This window comes from Cebus imitator, unplaced genomic scaffold (genome assembly GCF_001604975.1).
Source record: "Cebus imitator isolate Cc_AM_T3 unplaced genomic scaffold, Cebus_imitator-1.0 Scaffold87, whole genome shotgun sequence".
Lineage (NCBI taxonomy): Eukaryota > Metazoa > Chordata > Mammalia > Primates > Cebidae > Cebus > Cebus imitator.
The window spans coordinates 273,327-291,917 of NW_016107402.1; the positions used below are offsets into that span (position 1 = coordinate 273,327).

Sequence of the window (18,591 nt, forward strand, 5' to 3'; positions counted from 1 at the left end):
CTTTTAGTGTCATATAGAAAGCCTAATTTTATGGCTGCATAAAATTCCAGAATATGGCTGTATGTCATATTTACTTTAAAACCTCATATATTTAAGTTTATCCCCAGGTTTTTTAAACCATTAATACTATTGCTGTGAATATAGTATATATAAATATTTCATTGCATCTCTAATTATTTCTGATAGATTTTTAGAAGTGAGCCTAAAGGACATAAACATTAACATTTTTTTTCTGCTACTATCATGGATTTCTCATTCTTTTTATCTGGAATTATGCAGCTGGTATAGGAACTAATTCTGGTACAGCATTCCAACAGTGCAAGTAACGTATACTTTTCCCCACCCTGCACATTCTCATGTCTCTAAGGACATGTTTATAGCTTTAGGTGGGCAGATTGCTCCCAGATTATTTACCAGATTCGTTTCCTAAAAAGTCTTACGAGTTTATACTTCCATCAGCATTGTGTGGGTACCTGTCTCATTGTTCCCTCTCCTATGTTATTAATTGCAGGTAGTTTTGTTTTCTTGTTTTTTGAGACAGAGTCTGGTTCTGTCGCCCAGGCTGTAGTCTAGTGGTGTCATCTCAGCTCACTGCAATCTCTGTTTCCCTGGTTCAAGCAATTCTCCCACCTCAGCCTCCCGAGTAGCTGGGAACACATGTGGGCACCACTATACCTGGCTAATTTTTGTATCTTTAGTAGAAATGGGGTTTCGCCATGTTGGCCAGGCTGGTCTTGAACTCCTGACCTTAAGTGATCCTCCCGCCTTGGCCTCCCAAAGTGCTGGGATTACAGACGTGAGCCACTGCATCAGGCCTGTTTTTTTTGTTGTTGTTGTTGTTTTCTCAATAATAATAGCAGGCTGGGCACAGTAGCTTATGCCTGTAATCCCAGCACCTTGGGAGGCCAAGGCAGGAGGATCCTTTGAACCCAGGAATTCGGGTGCAGCCTGGGCAACATAGGAAGACCCTGCCTCTATGAATCAAAAAATTAGTCAGCTGTCGTGTCCCATGTCTGTAGCCCTAGCTACCTGGGAGGCTGAGGCAGGATTGCTTCAGCCCAGGCGGTAAAGGCTGCAGTGAGCCAAGACTGCAGCCTGTACTTCAGCCTGAGTGACAGAGGAAGACCCCATCCCCTCAAAAAAAACAAGTAGCTAATACTTACTGAGCATTTACTGTTGACAGTCACTTTGCTAAAGCAATTCAGATACATTCTCCCATTTCATCTTTACATTGAAACTATAAAGACATTAAGGCTCACAGTGACTAAGGTGGTATACCCAGGGTCACCGAGCAAGTGTTCAAGTTAGTCTGCCAAATACGAGTCCTTGATCTAAAACAGCTTCCCAGTTAGATAGTATCACTGAAAAACTTTTCTGATTCTATGTTTTAGTTTGTGTTTCTCTATTCACCAGGCTGAATTATTAAATCAGTTTGTTGACTTTTATTTTTTTGTGACTTGTTTGTATTTTTCTTTTTAAAATTTTTTGAAATTTAAAATGTTAATGTTTTTCTTATTTTACTTGTTTTGGAGATAGGGTCTCACTCTGTTGCCCAGGCTGGAGTGCAGTGACACAATCATGGCTCACTGCAGTCTCGAACTCCTGGGCTCAATTGATCCTCCTCCCTCAGCCTTCCAACTAGCTAGGACTATGAGCATGTGCCACCATGCCTGGCTATTTTTATTTATTTATATTTTTTTGTAGAAATGAGGTCTTACTCTGTTGCCTAGGGTGAACTTGAACTCCTAGACTCAAGTAATCCTCCTGCCTTGGCCTCCCAAAATGTTGGGATTATAGGCATGGGCTGCTATGCTTGGCTTTTCCTTATCGAGTTGTATAATCTTTGTTTTTTGGTTTGTTTAATAGGGACAGAGTCTCGCTCTATCACCCAGGCTGGAATACAATGGCACAGTCATAGCTCACTATAGCCTTGACCGCCTAGGCTCTCGTGATCTTCCTACCTCAGCCTCCTGAATAGCAAGAACCACAGGTGCACTCCACCACACCTGACTATTTGTTTGTTTGTTTGTTTGTTTGTTTTTGAGACAGAGTCTTGCACTGTCACCCGGGCTGGAGTGCTGTGGTGCAATCTCAGCTCACTGCAACCTCTGCCTCCCAGGTTCAAGTGATTCTCCTGCCTTAGCCTCCCAAGTAGCTGTAATTACAGGCACCTGCCACCACACCCAGCTAATTTTTGTATTTTTAGTAGAGACAGGGTTTCACCATGTTGGCCAGGCTGGTCTTGAACTCCTGACCTTGTGATCTGCCCACTTCGGCCTCCCAAAGTGCTGCTGTTACAGCTATGAGCCACTGCACCTGGCCCCACCTTGTAGTTCTAATGACAGTAGATTGGAAATTTGCAATCATATGTTTGTATGTATTTTGGGCAGTTTTATGGCTTAAAGATAGTTATTTTCTCACTGAAAGAGCTATCAGTGGTTGAATTTTAATCAATATTCAAAGAAAAAAATGATAAACAGTCTTTATAACAAGCCTAGTGCTTCAGTATATATGAGATGCATGGACTCCCTCCCCACTGAAGGCCTGTTGTATGTACTTAGGAGTTTGGTATCTTGGTTCAAGTACTGGCTTAAAAGGTCAGAAACCTGGGCCAGGCGCAGTGGCTCACGCCTGTAATCCCAGCACTTTGAGAGGCCGAGGCGGGTGGATCACGAGGTCAGGAGATTGAGACCATCCTGGCCAACATGGTGAAACCCCGTCTCTACTAAAAAATACAAAAATTAGCTGGGCATGGTGGTGCGTGCCTGTAGTCCCAGCTACTCGGGAGGCTGAGGCAGGAGAATTGCTTGAACCTGGGAGGTGGAGGTTGCAGTGAGCCGAGATTGCGCCACTGCACTCCAGCCTGGTGCCTGGCAACAGAGCGAGACTCTGTCTCAAAAAAAAAAAAAAGTCAGAAACCTGGATTCTGGTCTGGCCCTGCTGCTACCTATTATAGATATATGACTTGGGTGGGCCTGTTGAATTCTATCAATTCTTTCATCTGTAAAATGATGGGGCTGAATTACATAGTCTCTAAGGATAATTCTAGTTGCATAATTCTGACTGTTACTATCTTTCTTATAAGGAATCAGTTCGTGTATGTTTTGTATCGATAAGTTTTTTATAAAGTTTTAGGTGGCATGAAGGAAGGCAGAGTAGTAACAAGTAGATGAAGTGTGTGGGAGAAAGGAGTGGGTGAGGGAAGAGAGAAGGGGAATGGGGAAGGAGCCTGCTACAGCCAGTGTGTGGCAGATGGCCAAGAAGGAAGCTAGGAGGTGGGTAAATCTGAAGTGAGTTGGGACCTCCACTGGGCTGAGACTTCTTCAGGGAGGAGTAGTTCTGATCTGCTGTAGATAGATGTCCCGAGCATCAAAAGAAAAGCCTATGGTCAGGGCCAGTAGGAGGGTACTCTGAGAGAAAGAGACTGAAAAATTAGCACATGGCATGGTCATCACTATTAGATACCTGCAAAAAGGTTATCTCAAAGACAAAGCAATGCACCTATATCAACAGAGAGTAGAGCCACAGCAGAGTCTAGGAGCTCCGTGTTGGACGAGATGTGACAGAATGTCAGTTGGCAGTGCCCCAGCGGTGTATTAATACCTTGGCCCTCAGACTCCACCTGTCGGGTTGTGGGGCCAGGCATTCACTTTAATGGGAAAGACAGAGGCACCAGGCTGCCACTTAATGTTGATTGCATACTGCTAACTCCCTTTGCTGTCTTCTGTGATTCTGAAGAGACTTTCTGATGATATTTGAGCTTGCCATTTGAATTTTGTCACAGGTAACTGCAAATAATAGGTATATTTCTCCTTGTGAATTAATGAATTGCCTTTCTGATTTGTGCTTCTTCTGTGTCTAGATAGTGTTATCCAACCTCCTCAAGTCCAGTTAACTTTTAAGACTTTGACAGGATAGGGTTTCTGTATCTGCAGGGTTGACAACCAAACTAGACCTTTTGGTAAATTAAGTTGAAGCCATCTTGGAAAGTCTTTTGGCAGCCAGCCAGCTGGCCTATTCCAATATCACTCTTTCCCAGATAACGAATCTCCAGCCATCCTTTAGCAGAGACCAGCAGAAAAAACAAGGAGCCTCAAAGGCAGGCACTCCTGCCAGGCCACCCAGCAGTTCGTCTGTGTCTGTAAGAGGGGTTGGGGGATGATGGCAGTGAGCCCAGAAAACCTGTCAGCCAGAGAGACTAAGGCAGTAGTTAAGAACAGGGAGCCAGGCACATCTACATTTGGGCTCTGCTCAAACCTGTTAGCTGTGTGGTCTTGTGGGTTATATAACCTTGCTGGACATTAGTTTCCTCATCTATAAAATAGGGCTATGGTGGCATCTGCCTCTTTGGGATGTTAGGGAAATTAAGTGAGAAGGTATGTGGAAAGTGCTTAGTACAATGCCAGGCATTATTGCTATGATAGAGCACTTGATGACCTTGCCAAAGGCATTTGAGAGCCTCAAGGATATGAAAAACGGCAGAGATTGGGCAAAAAAGATGTTTTAATCACCTCCTATTCACACTGTCTGAAGAGAGAGGGATTCCTACCATAGTGTTATAGGGACGGCCGAACACGTGACACCACATGCCACATAGGCCCACATAGGAGTTGCACTCGGGAGCAGAGTAAGCCACCGGCGAGGGGCTGTGGGCGCCCCCTGGTTCTGGCCAGAGGATATGATTGGGCTTGTTTGAATAATTGGAGGGGCTGGCTGGGAACTGTAACCCACTCACTTCTCAAGAGTAAGCAAGAGCTGTACCTGGTCCCTTTAGTAAGGAGGATTGTTTGGCCAGGGGACCTTATCCATGGAGCAAGATAGGGAGGGGTACTTGTGGTTAGGCCATTTGAGGCCCTTGAGATTGTACTAGATGTCAAGCAAGCATGTAACCTCTTTTTTTTTTTTTTTTTTTTTTTTTTTTTTTTGAGACAGGGTCTTGCTCTACTGCCCAGGCTGGAGTCTCCAGCTGGTGCAAACATGGCTCACTGAAGCCTTAACCTCCTAGACTCAAGTGATCCTTCCACCTCAGCCTCCCCATAGCTGGAACTATAGACACATGCCACCACACTTGGCTAATTTTTTGTGTTTCTTGTAGAGATGGGGTCTCACCATGTTATCCAGGCTGGTCTTGAACTCTTGGGCTCAAGTGATCCTCCTGCCTTGGCCTCCCAACATGTTGGGATTACAGGTGTGAGCCACCGTTCCCAGCCTCATATTGAGCTTTAATTTTAGACTTTACACCACAAAAGAGAATATTAGTCTCGAAATGCTGTTTAAAACAGCTTTCAGGGGATCTGGGTAGGAGGCTATGGAAGAGAAGTAGAGTTGTTTGATTCTGTCGGAGACGACAGATGGCATAGTGGCTAGAAAGGAAATGTCACAGTAGGTCATATATCGTATTATGAGCCAAGATCTTTTCACTGCATTCAGTTCAGCATTTATTTATTGGCTGGTGGTACCATCCTAGGTCCTTCGAGGCTTAACTAGGTCTAGCTGACCACTTTCTAGATCAGGAGCAATGTGTTCTGGCACAGGACCTGTTAGGTCTGGTTACGTTGGCAGCAACTGGCCAAAGCCTGGGGCCCTAGAAGATAGGCTGCTGGAATGCATTCCAAAAGAGTTTGGGTTGGTCCCAGGAGGCCACAGAGCTATTCGCCTAAGACCTAGTTGGTAGAATCCTCCATATTGTATAGAGTTATTCCCAGAGCTACTTTGAACTTTATTTTTCTGTCTGGAGCCAAGGACAGGAGCAAAAGAGGGACATGAGGGTGATTGTGACTTTCTAGAGGTGAAGTGTTGCTTAAAACATATTTGATAATGATTAGATGTGATTTGAGACTAGGCAGTGTTACATAGTACTTTGCTACTCAGAGATGGTTCCTTGGAACAATAACTTCTGTGTGTCACCTGGAGCTTATTAAAAAGGAAGAGCCTCAGCTACTCGGGAGGCTGAGGCAGGAGAATTGCCTGAACCCAGGAGGCGGAGGTTGCGGTGAGCCGAGATCGCGCCATTGCACTCCAGCCTGGGTAACAAGAGCAAAACTCCGTCTCAAAATAAATAAATAAATAAATAAAAATACAAAAACACAAAAAATTAGCTGGCATGGTGGCATGCACCTATAGTCCCAGCTACTCATAGGAGGCTGAAGCAGGAGAATCACTTGAACCCAGAAGGCAGAGGTTGCAGTNAAAAAAAAAAAAAAAGGAAGAGCCTGAGGCCCCACCCAGAACTTCTGAATCAGAGTCTTTTCATTGTCAAGATCCACAGATGATTTTTATGCACATTAAAGTGTGAGAAACTGTTCTAGTGGATAAAGGGCATGAGCTTTCGGGTCAGACTAACTGGATGAAAATTTCAGTCCCTGTACTGATTTGCTATATGTCCTTGGGTCTGTTACTTAACTTCACTATCAGGGGACTTACTTGTAAATTGGGTTTAACTGTCTTGCTGACTCGTTAGTATTAAAGGAGGTGATATGGAGAAAGAGCTAGAAACATAGTGAGGTACTTAAATATTAGTAGTTATTAGTGGTTATTCGATAAATAATATCCTAATATAATTTAATAGAATATGAAAAGAGAGTACAGGCTATCATTAGGGCTGACCCAGCCATGAAGTATGAATTTGTGATTGAGAAAAGCATGGTCTCCTGAGTGGTTAGGGCAGTGGATATGTTTGGCTCACTGACCAGTTCCCTCAGAATGAGACTGTAACTGCTTATTTTAAGTAACCAAGAATTGACAGCTATACTCTTAATGGCTTGTAAGCTCTCAGAAAGGAGAAAATATCTGCAAAAGTGATAGCTAAGTCTTAGCATTCAGTGAGGCCTTTGCATTATAGAGGAAAGAACCATGTCTTAGGAATTGAAACCTGAGTTCAAGTACGGATTTTGCCATTTATTAGCTCTGTGGCCCTTAACAAGACAGTTAACATCTCTGAGCCTTAGTCCTCATCTGTAAAACTAGGATAAGTGGGATTATGAGCTGTAAATCCCAGTACATAAGCGAAGTGGTATTAGCATCATCCCTACTTGATATCTGCAACAGAGCTCACTAGACAGCCTCCCAAATCCACACAAGTGAATTTTATGCCTGATTCATACCCTTTAGAATCTTCAGTCCTGGCATTCTTCAGAGCTGTTCTGGCTGCCTGGATTTCCCAATGACCAGAATAGAATGTATCTTAGGAAAGCATACAGGCCATTCGAGTGTTGCTCCCAATCTTGGGGATTGGAACCGAAGCATGCTAGCATTTGGGAAGGAATAATGATGACAGTGAAAACATTTGAAACAATTATAATACATATGAGAGATGCTGTCATGAACCCAGGAATGTAAAATTCAGAAATCTGCATCTCTTACACTCTACATTGTTGCCTTTCAGGCCCTCAGTACAAGAGAAGAGACCAAATGACAGCTGCTTTTGAACTTGAGAAATCTGGGCCTACCAAAAGCTACAGTCACCCTTTCTTAACCTCGCCAATCCTCCTTGCATTCTCAGAAATAATTGCTAGAGGTTCTCTTTTAAGTTAGCTGATTCCTTGGTTACCTTACATTTTAAGTCAATTTTTTGTGTGTAGCAAACCCCCCATTTCTTGTCTCTGAATGTGTGATCTTTGCTCTAATTATGTTGAGAGTGCCTGTTATTTCACCTGACTATGGTTGTTTGTGAGCTACTAAGTAGCCATGAGGTTGAAACAGACTAGGATCAGAGAGAAACTCAGCCTCTCAGGACCTTAGTTTCCTCTTTTAAAAAGGAAGGAGATTGGACTAAGGTCATTTGGTCATGCGACAAGAGTACGTGATAGATAAAGTAATGAACTTCTGTTCGGTGAAAGCAATGAATAGGGCTCTCCAAGGTCCCTTTCAGCTTTCTGGTTCCAGCAGAGCCCAGGCCTCAAAATAGAAGTCAAGATTTTATTCAGAAGATAGGGATGACCAGTAGCAACAATAAAAAAAAAAATAAACAGGTAAGGTTGCATCAAGCTAGAACCCCTCAAAAGATGTCTCAGACCATGGGTTAGGTCTGCCCAGAGGAGAGCACAGAATTGTCACGGGAGACAGAATCGAAAATCTTGACCAAGAATTAGAATGGCTTTTCTCTATTGGATATTGAAATCCAGAAATCCAGGCAAAGGTGGGTCTAGCTTTTGCTCCATGAACCTCCAATTGTTTGTTTGTTTGTTTTTAAATTTAGGATCATCTTATCAATTTTTTTTTTTTTTTTTAAAGACAGGGTTTTACCATGTTGGTCAGTCTGGTCTTGAACTCCCGACCTCAGGTGATCCGCCTGCCTTGGCCTCCAAAGTGCTTGGATTACAGGCACAAGCCACCGTGTCCGGCCCCCTCCAATTGTTTATTGGGAGGCAATGTGTATAGGAAGCCTGTTATTCCTTCCTAGTGCTAATGCCTTTCCCTTATTAGTCCATTCTGCTGGTCACTGGCAAAACTGCTTTAATTGTGCTCTTTCTAGTTCAGAGTGCCTTTCTCAGAAGGCAGGCGTTTGAGTTCCTCTCCCATTGTCTAGACTCATACCCCACACATCCTCTTACGTGGGTGTTTTTGAGACCCACTCTGGTCAGCCCAGGGTCCATAACACTGATAGCAGATACTTACTGGGTGCCTTTCCAAAGCCGGGTGCGGTGCCAGTTGCCTGCATGCATATGTTATTTCCAGTATATGTGCCAAGTGTGTCTCTTTAGGTCTAGGTTTGTGTTTCTCCCTTAGTCTGCAATTCTTTATCTTTTCACCTTGTCTGTTGATATTGAATCTTGAAATTGCCAGCCCTAGTCCTTCCCTGGTTACTCACTGGGATCGATCTGCTTTTTCTCTTCTCTCCTTTTCTTCCTTTCCCTCTTCTTGTCTCTCGTGGATTGAGTTAAGAGTTCTGTTTTCAGTCATTCCAGTATTCGATTCAGTGTTGGATTACTAACTCCCTGTGGACGAGATTGATTTACCTTTCATTTTGTTCCTATACAGTACCTAGCAAGGTACTGAGTAAATGGTGGGCAGTTGACCCACAAATAGTTAATTATTTGTGTATGTTACCAGTGACCGGTATGAGGTCATGTATGTATTGCTGGCTGAAGACTCAGGGGATAATCAGTACAAACAACTGGAGAATATCAGGTCCAGTTCCCTGAGGCACGTAAGAGAGCCCCTTACACTCTAGTAGTGGCAGCAAAGGCTTTTGTCTTGTTAGGGAACTTGCCAGCTATTGTGGATTACAGAACATCTACTTTATTGATTTGAGCAATGTATATGGAGACTATAAATATGTAGTATGATTTTTCTCCCTATTCATTAAAGGGATTCCATGTTTTGTGCAAACTATGAGTTAGTTCTCACTTGTACTTTTTCTGGTTTTTCTCCTGTGTGTGACTGTTGTTTCCTTCCTTTTCTGGAGTCTCGCTCTGTCGCCAGGCCGGAGTGCAGTGGCACGATCTCGGCTCACTGCAATCTCTGCCTCCCGGGTGCAAGTGATTCTCCCGCCTCAGCCTCCTGAGCAGCTGGGATTACAGTCGCATGCCACCACGCCCAGCTAATTTTTTGTATTTTTAGTGGAGATGGGTTTCACCATGTTGGCCAGGATGGTCTCCATCTCTTGACCTTGTGATCTGCCTGTCTCAGCCTCCCAAAGTGCTGGGATCACAGGCGTGAGCCACTGAGCCTGGCTGTTGTTTCCTTATGACTTAGAGGATCCTCAAACTTTCTTTCTTTTTAGACAAAGTCTTACTCTGTTAGCCTGGAGTCAAATAGTGTGATCTCGGCTCACTGCCGCCTCTGCTTTCCAGGTTCAAGTGATCCCACCTCAGGCTCCTGAGTAGCTGGGGCTACAGTCGTGTGCTACCACACCTGGCTCGTCTTTTTGCATTCTTCACAGATGGGGTTTTGCCGTGTTGCCCAAGCTGGTCTTAAACTCCTGGGCTCAAGTGATCCACCCACCATAGCCTCCCAAAGTGCCGGAATTACAGGCATGAACCACCACGCCCAGCCCTCAAACTTTCAAATTGCTTTTGGAAGTAGACAGAATAAAAATTTAAATGAATAAATATTCTTTGTGCTCCTTTTAGAAAGCTGGCCTAGTTTCTACTTTGTGTTAAATTCCCATTTGTGTTTTGGGTCATTATGCAGCACTTGGTTCAGCCAATTAAGTTTCCTCTTTCTAAGTATCTTTATTCTATATCAGTATAGTCTTTTCTGGAGGCTTTAATATTGTTCCTTTGAGGAACATTCATCTTTCTGGTACTCTTCTGTTGCTTAAACGTTCTTCCCATGGGACTTTCGACAATTTTCCCGAGCCTAGTAATTCAGTAAGTACTTAATAACATAATTTAGGTTCCTTCTACACGCGAGTCTACAGGACTTAGAGATTCCAACATAACAGTGTTCCTATGGCTTCTTACTTCATAACTATGGCTTCTTACCTCTGGAAAGCGCACTTCACCACATGACAACTAGTGCTATATTCTATCTCCTCCATTTACTTCCTTGCAAAGAAAGGCAGAAACAAGTAAAATATATATTAGAGACTTTTACGTTTCATTTGTGAGATGAGCAAAATACAGTTTCGCCTCTATAGTGTATTTCAGTGGCCCCCAAATCACTAGTGTATCCCTCATGATCATATATATTTATTTAATAACAGACTTGTGTTCCTGAAAGTGCTATGTAAAGATTCTAGTTTAATTGTTTATTTACAGATAAATACTTAATGAGGATGATTTCATAGCCTCTCTCAGTGCCAATAATAAGAGCTAACACATATAGTGCTTACTGTATGCTAGGCATTGTTTTAAGTATAAATACAACCACACACTAATAAGTATCACAGAGCTGGCTTTTAAGAAATATAATCAGAGGATCTCTGCCTTTTAACAAGAGAGTTTAATGTTTCTTCATTGTGATGACCAATATATTTGGACTTTTTCTTCTATCTTAATTTGTTTTCCTTTCTTTTTTTGGGATGGAGTCTTGCTCTGTTGACAGAGCCTGGAGTGCACTGCCACCTCTGCCTCCCAGGTTCAAGTGATTCTCCTGCCTCAGCCTCCCAAGTAGCTGGGATTATAGTGCCTGCCACTATGCCCAGCTAATTTTAGTATTTTTAGTAGAGATGGGGTTTCACCATGTTGGCCGGGCTGGTTTCAAACCCCTGATCTCAAGTGATCCTGCCACCTCAGCCTCCCAAAATGCTGGGATTACAGGTGTGAACCACTGTGCCTGGCCATCTTAATTTGTTTTCTGTTTACCATACTTTTCTTACTTTCTTCCCCTTTCCCACCTACTACTGGATTAATCACATTTTCTTTATTATCTTTTATACCTCTTGTTTGTAAATATTCAGCTTCTTTTCCCTTATAGCCTTGCACATGAATGTGCATAGTTTACTTAACAAAGGCTATAGGTGTTATTTTGTCATCCTTGACTCTTAGAACACCCTAACTTTAGTCTCTCTCACCTTTTGTGTTGTGGATTTTTAATTTCAGAGAGACAGTGGATTCCTGTGTTTAACAGTACAGAACTCCGTGCCAGACTGCCCGATTTTGAACTTCACTCTGACACATACTAGCTGTGTGGCCCTGGGTAAGTTACGTGACCTCTCTGTGCCTTAATTTTCTTACCTATAAAGTGGAGGTGATGAGTACCCACTTCATAGGGTTGTTGAAAGGATTAAATGAGTGAATGTACACAGAACCTGGCACATAGTAAGCACTCAATGTGTGGTAGCTACTATGTTATCATTATTCTATTTTGTTTTTACTCTCCCCTTTCCATACTCATTTTTGAAAGCCGGTGCATTTTAGATATATTAACATATTAAATAATTTTTAAATTGAGATATAATTAATTTACATTACAACAATCTTAAGTGTTCTAGTTGAAGAGTTTTGACAAATATCTACTCTTGTAACTGCAACCCAAAATAAGATGTAGAATATTTCCATTCTCCCAGAAAGTTCCTTGGTATCTCTTTACATTTGATTTTTTTCCTGCTCACATTACGTCTAGAACCACGGTCTGATTTTTATTATGGTAGGTTAGTTTTGCCTGTATTTCTGCTTTCTATAAATTGGATCATATAGTGTGTGCTCTTTTGTTTCTTGCTTTTTGACATAACATATTTTTTAAGATTTATCCATGTTGTTGCATGTATAATAGTTCAGTCTTCATTATAAGAAATTGCCAGTCAGTTCTTCAGGCAGGTGTACCGTTTTACACTTCCACCAACAGTATATGAGAGTTCTGGTCACCCAGCATTCTCACCAGCATATGGTTATCAGTCTTTCTGATTTTAATAGTTTTATTTGGATATGAGGTTTAATAATTCTTTTGCTTGCTGCTTGCTATTTTTTCCTTACACACTTATCTCTTCTTTCTGGTTCAGTTTTCTTCCTGCAGTAATTCTTTCAGTGACAGTCTCTGAGTCTTTTATGTTTATTTAAAAAATCAGCCTGACCTGATAGTTTATCATACAGATACTTGGTTGATTGGCATTTTCCTTAATATTTGAAAACTGTTGCTCCATTTTCTTTTTACATTTATTATTATTAATGAGAAGTCTGTTATCAGTCTAGTTGTCGTTCTTTTGTAAGTGATATGTTTCTTGTGATTTGCTGAAATTTCTTTTTCTGTGTTGATATTTTGAAGCTTTTGTTCTTAAAACTCATCTTTCTTGGAACCCACACGTCTTCAAATTACTTCTCCCACATGTTCTCCATTGTCTCCAGCTGAAACACCTATTAGATGCATGTTTGGCTCTCTTATTTATATTCCGTGTCCCTTAACCTCTTTTTCATATTTTCTGTCTTTTTAACTACTATCTTCTAAGCAATCTTCTCAGACTTTTCTTCCTAATCACACATTTTTTCTTTAGCTATGTCTGATCTATTCATCTATTGATGGATTTCGGTGACTTAATTTTGTAGCCCTGTAAGTTCTTTTGGTTCTTTTACACATCAGCCTATTCTGTTTTTCATACTATCTTGTTCTTTCATTATGACTTCCTTTCATTTTGCCTGTTTATTAAAATGAAACACAATTAATTTATAGCATTTTCATAGTAATCTTTAATTTTTAGTTTTCAATTCTTTGAGATGTCGTTTCTCTTCTTTTCTGCATCTAATGACTTTTCTTCATAGTGAAGTTACGTGATTCATTTCCTCATGTGACTTTTTATTTTTTGCCTTTTTAGGAAGGTTCAGGGAACCTCTTCTGTGGCCCTCTAGCATTTATCTGTCTAGATAGGGCCTTTCTTGTTTTGTTTTTCTACCTCATTCCCAACTCCTATTCCCATTCCCCTCTCCCTCTGTAGGTACCCACTCTATTTCATAAAATGTCTTTGACTGCACATGTAACCATATCTCATATATAGTATTATTTTGATTATGTGTTTGTAACTTACATAAATGGCATTGTGCTCTAGATCTCGTCCTGTTTCTTATTTTTTCATTCAATACTGGATATTTAAGATCTATTCGTGTTTCTCTCTGAATAACAAGTTGTTTCTCTTGACTAGTGCACGGTATTCCATATTATATATCCTGCACATTTACTTAGATGGTCTTTTAGTGGTAGATATCTAAATTGCCTCTCATTTCCCTTCTACCATAAACCATGTTCCAGTAATCTTCCTGACAACTTCCTACAGACCTATCTGAGAATTTTTCTAGGATACGTACGCAGGAGAATGACCGGGGTCACGAGGCATATATGCACAACATATCTCACCAAGTATTACCAAATTGCTTTTCCAGAACAGCTATATCGATTTGATTCAGATCCAGGTTCTACTGCATGTTATTGTGAGGCCTTGGAGAAATTATTCAGCCTCTCTGGGCCTTAGTCTCCCTGTGAGTAAGACTATAGTGACAGCATCTACCTCATCAGGTGTTCATAGAATAGAATGTGTTAATGTATGTAAAGCATATAAAGCACCTCCGATTGTAAGAGACATCATATAAATGTTAGCTGCTATTCCTGTTATAACAACTACCGTTACTACTTGTTAGCCAGTTTCCCTGTTTTTTTTGTCTTGTAGTTCAATTTTTTTCCCCTAAGATATATAGGAATTTCTGGTTTTTTTTTTTTTTTTTCTTTTTTTTTTTGAGACGGAGTCTTGCTAAGATGTCAGCTCACTGTAACCTCTGCCTCCCAGATTCAAGTGATTCTCCTGCCTCAGCCTCCTGAGTAGTTCAGATTACAGATGCACACCACCACATTTGGCTAATGTATTTTTAGCAGAGACGGGGCTTCACCATATTGACCAGGCTGGTCTCAAACTCCTGAGCTCAGGTGATCCACCCGCCTTGGCCTCCCAAAGTGCTGGGATTACAGGTATGAGCCACCACGCCTGGCTTTGCCTACCTGTTTCAAAGGTCCTCTCTGGCATTTTCTACTGTTAGCTTTTATAGATTTACTTTTCACATCCAAGTCTTCCTCACGTGGTTGGTAATTGTGAACTTCTTTTCTATGTTTTTCTCTGTGTGAGTCCCTGTGTTTTTTCTGCTGCATGCTAGAGACCAGTTTTTATGTTAATTTCTTGACTTGAGATTCCTATATGATACAGAATGTAAGTTTGGATGCTATACCTCTCTATGGCCATAAGCATGCATTTTACCTTTTCTCCTGCTGAAGGCCTAGATAGCAACTTCTATTGCTGTTTCCCTGAGCCAGTGAGCAGAGATTTTTCAGAGTGCATATCAAGGAAGGTTAGATATTTGAGGCTCTGGGCTTTATGTAAGGGTCTCAGTGCTAACTCCCCACCTTCTACCTGCCTGAAGCTACATTTGCAGTCTCCACGTGAGCATTAATGCTTCCTCCTCCCAGCTTAGGGCCTGTACAGGAGTTTGAAACCCCTGTGGGCCACCATGGTCTCAATTCCCACTTACTGTTCTAGCTTTGATTTTGATGTTTCTTTCATTTCGGGTACCTAGGGATTTCTTTTCTTTAATTTTTTGTCAAGTCTACGTATTTTTTTTTTTTGAGACGGAGTTTCACTCATGTTACCCAGGCTGGAGTGCAATGGCGTGATCTCGGCTCACCGCAACCTCCGCCTCCTGGGTTCAGGCAATTCTCCTGCCTCAGCCTCCTGGGTAGCTGGGATTACAGGCATGCAGCACCATGCCCAGCTGATTTTTTTGTATTTTAGTAGAGACGGGGTTTCACCATGTTGACCAGGATGGTCTCGATCTCTTGACCTCGTGATCCACCTGCCTCGGCCTCCCAAAGTGCTGGGATTACAGGCTTGAGCCACCGCGCCCGGCCCCAAGCCTACGTATTTTAAAAGCATTTTTGTTACGTTTTATCCAGCATTTCAGTGTTTGTAGTGGGTGAAAACGATCCATTTACTTCAGCCCAGTGTGCCATTTTGCCAAACGTCTCTTTTTTAATTATCATTGCATTAATCTTAGCAAATTTTCAATTTCTGACATTGCCAACTTAGATTCATTGTGTAGCCATGGACCACCCTTGGATGTTTTAGGCCTTAACTGTTTCCATTTCCCTTTTATTGCTCAAGCTTGTAACCATCTTTTTTGTATCTATATATTGGTAAGCCAGATAATTAGGTTCAGTTTTCTTTTTAACTTTGCCCATTTGCTCATTCTGCTGAAGTTTTCCTTTTTCTCTTCTAATTCACTTGTTCACAAAAATATTAAATAGCCCTGACCACATGATGCTCTAAATATCTCCCTCTGCATCTTGGGTGGTTCTTTGTTTAATCTGATGTGGGTACCCTCCCCAGAAATTTAAAAGCAACCTTTTAAGTTTGAGTCTATCCTGAAAATATAATCCCAGTCACTTGTTTCTTACTAATAAGAAAGAAGTGTTTAAAAAGATCTAATGTATGTCCAGGTAAGTCTTTTGGTTTACTGTAATCCATAAGATTTATGTCTTGTCTTAAAAAAAAAAAAAAAAAAAAAAAAAAAAATCACATTACATTGATATAATTTGTTTCGTAGAAAAACCTCACCAGTACCCATTTATGGCCTTTTACTATTTGCAAATTGAATTCTTGTTCAGATTTTTCTCAAATATTAAATTAATTTGAAATTAAAAAAATTTTTTTTCTAGTTTTAAATCTTTTGGAATTTTTCCCCCTCTTTCCATAAAACACCAAGAGATACAAATTCTAGTCCCCTGCTTGAACTACTGCTATTATAGAAAGTCAGTTACCTCCTACGACTGTTTCTTCATTTGTTTAAAAATATATGTGCATTTTTATAATACGGATTAAAACAGACTGTTTTCAAAAAGCAGGGGTACATATTCTCAAAGATTCTCTTTGAACAAGCCGAAAAAAATCATATGAATTCATGAATGCCCAACAATATTAGATACATGGTATCTAGACAGGGCTTGGGGTAGTTAGAACTGAAAAATTTATATATATTTCAGAACTTTTTATTTTAATGAATCAACTATTTTTTAGAGCAGTTTGAGGCACATGCACAATTATGCAGAAATTACGGGAGTTTGTAGATCCCTCCCCACTCCCATTCCCCACTCATGCACAACCTCTCCCAGCACCCATGTTTCATGCCACAGTGGTACACTTTTTTTTTTTTTTTAATTGAGACAGTCTCGCACTGTCGCCCACGCTGCAGTGCAGTGGTGCGTTCTTGGCCCGCTGCAGTCTCCACCTCCAGGGTTCAAGCAATTCTCCTGCCTTAGCCTCCCCAGTAGCTGGGACTACAGGCGTGTGTCACCGTGCCCAGCTAATTTTTTTGTATTTTTAGTAGAGACAGGGTTTCACCTATTTTGCCAGGATGGTCTCGATCTCCTGACCTTGTGAACATTTCTCATCATTGATGAACCTGTATCGACACATCATTCTTACCCAGAGTCCATAGTTTACATTAGGGTTCACTGTTGGTGTTGTGCATTCTATGGGTTTTGACAAATGTATAATGACTTGTATTCACCATTGTAGATTCATGAAGAATGACTTCACTGCACTAGAAATCCTGTGTGCTTTGCTTATTCATTCTTCCCTCTCTAACCCCTGGTGATCACTGGTCTTTTTCACCATCTATATATTTACCTTTTCTAGAATGTCTTACATTTGGAATTATAAAGTATGTAGCATTTTCAGATTGACTTCTTTTACTTAGTAATATGCATTTAAGTTTCCTCTCTGTCTTTTAATGGCTTTATATCTCATATCTTTTTGGCACTGAATAATAGTCTACTATCCGGATATACCACAGTTTATTTATTATATCTACTTCTTGGTTGCTTCCAAATTTTGGCAATAATGAATAAAACTGCTTTATAAGGATTATGTGCAGGCTTCTGTGTGGCCATAAGTCTTCAGCTCCTTTGGGTAAATACCAAGGAATGTGATTGCTGGATCATGTGGCAAGAATATATTTAGTTTTTTAAGAAACTGTTAATCTGTAGAATGTACTATTTTGCATTCCCACCAGCAATGAATGAAAGTTCCTGTTTCTCTACATCCTTGTCAGCATTTGGTGTTGCCAGTGTTTTGGATTTTGGTCATTCCGATAGTTGTGTGATAGTATCTTGTTTTAATTTGCAATTCTCTAAAGACATATCATGTGCAACATCTTTTTATATGCTTGTTTTCCACCTGTATATCCTCTTTGATGAGGTGTCTGCTCAGGTCTTTTGCTATTTTTTAATTGGGTTGTTTGTTTTCTTATTGTTGAGTTTTAAGAGTTCTTTGTGTATTCTGGATAATAGTCCTTCATCAGATGTGTCTTTTGCAAATATTTACTCCCAGTCCGTGGCTTGTCTTTTCATTCTCTTGGCATTGTCTTTCATGGAGCAAAAGTTTTTTTATTTTTCATGAAGTCCAGCTTATCAATTATTTCTGTCATAGATTGTACCTTTGGTGTTGTATCTAAAAAGACTGCTATACCCAAAGTCAACTAAGTTTTCTCCTGTGTTAACTTCTAAGAGTTTATAGTTTTGCATGTTACATATAGGCCTCTGATGTATTTTAAGTTGATTTTTGTGAAGGGTGGTAAGGCCTATGTCTAGATTCATTTTCTTGTAGTGAATGTCCAGTTGGTTCTAGCATCATCTGTTGAAAAGATATTCTTTGCTTCATTTTAGTGCCTTTGCTCCTTTGTCAAAGGTGAATTGACTATATTTATGTGGGTCTGTTTCTGGGCTTTCTGTTCCGTTCCTCTGATCTACTTGTCTTTTTTTCACCAATATCACATTGTCTTGATTATTATGGCTTTAAAATAGTAAATGTTGAAGTTAGTATCAGTTCTCCAACTTTAGTCAATACTAAGTTGGCTATTCTGGGTCATGAGGGAAGATCTAAGTCTCTGAAAATATTGAATCTTTCTATCTAAGAACATGGGATATCTCTCCATTTTTTTAGTTCTTTGATAGCTTTCATCAGAGCTTTGCTATTTTCTTCATATAGATCTTGTACATATTTTGTTAGATTTATACCTAAGTATTTCACTTTTTGGGGTGTTAGTATAAAGTGTTTTTAATTTCAAATTCTACCTTAATGCTGGTATATAGGAAAAGAGTTGACTTTTGTATATTAGCCTTATGTCTTACAACTTTGCTATAATCTCTTATTAGTTCCAGGAGGTTTTTTGTCATTTC

At 40.6% G+C, this 18,591-nt stretch overlaps 1 protein-coding gene across 6 annotated transcripts in view; it reads left to right on the top strand.

The window, feature by feature from the left end:
• Window positions 1–18,591, top strand: part of ZBTB40 (zinc finger and BTB domain containing 40) — an 82,607-nt gene that overhangs the window by 17,071 nt on the left and 46,945 nt on the right. For 4 of the 6 annotated variants that reach the window (XM_017534484.2, XM_037740638.1, XM_017534485.2 and 1 more), the window contains exon 2: window positions 11,487–11,583. The exons of the other annotated variants lie outside the window; for them this stretch is intronic. The gene's annotated coding sequence lies outside the window, so the exon portion shown is untranslated. The remainder of the gene's footprint in view (window positions 1–11,486; window positions 11,584–18,591) is intronic. 6 annotated transcript variants of the gene reach the window in all.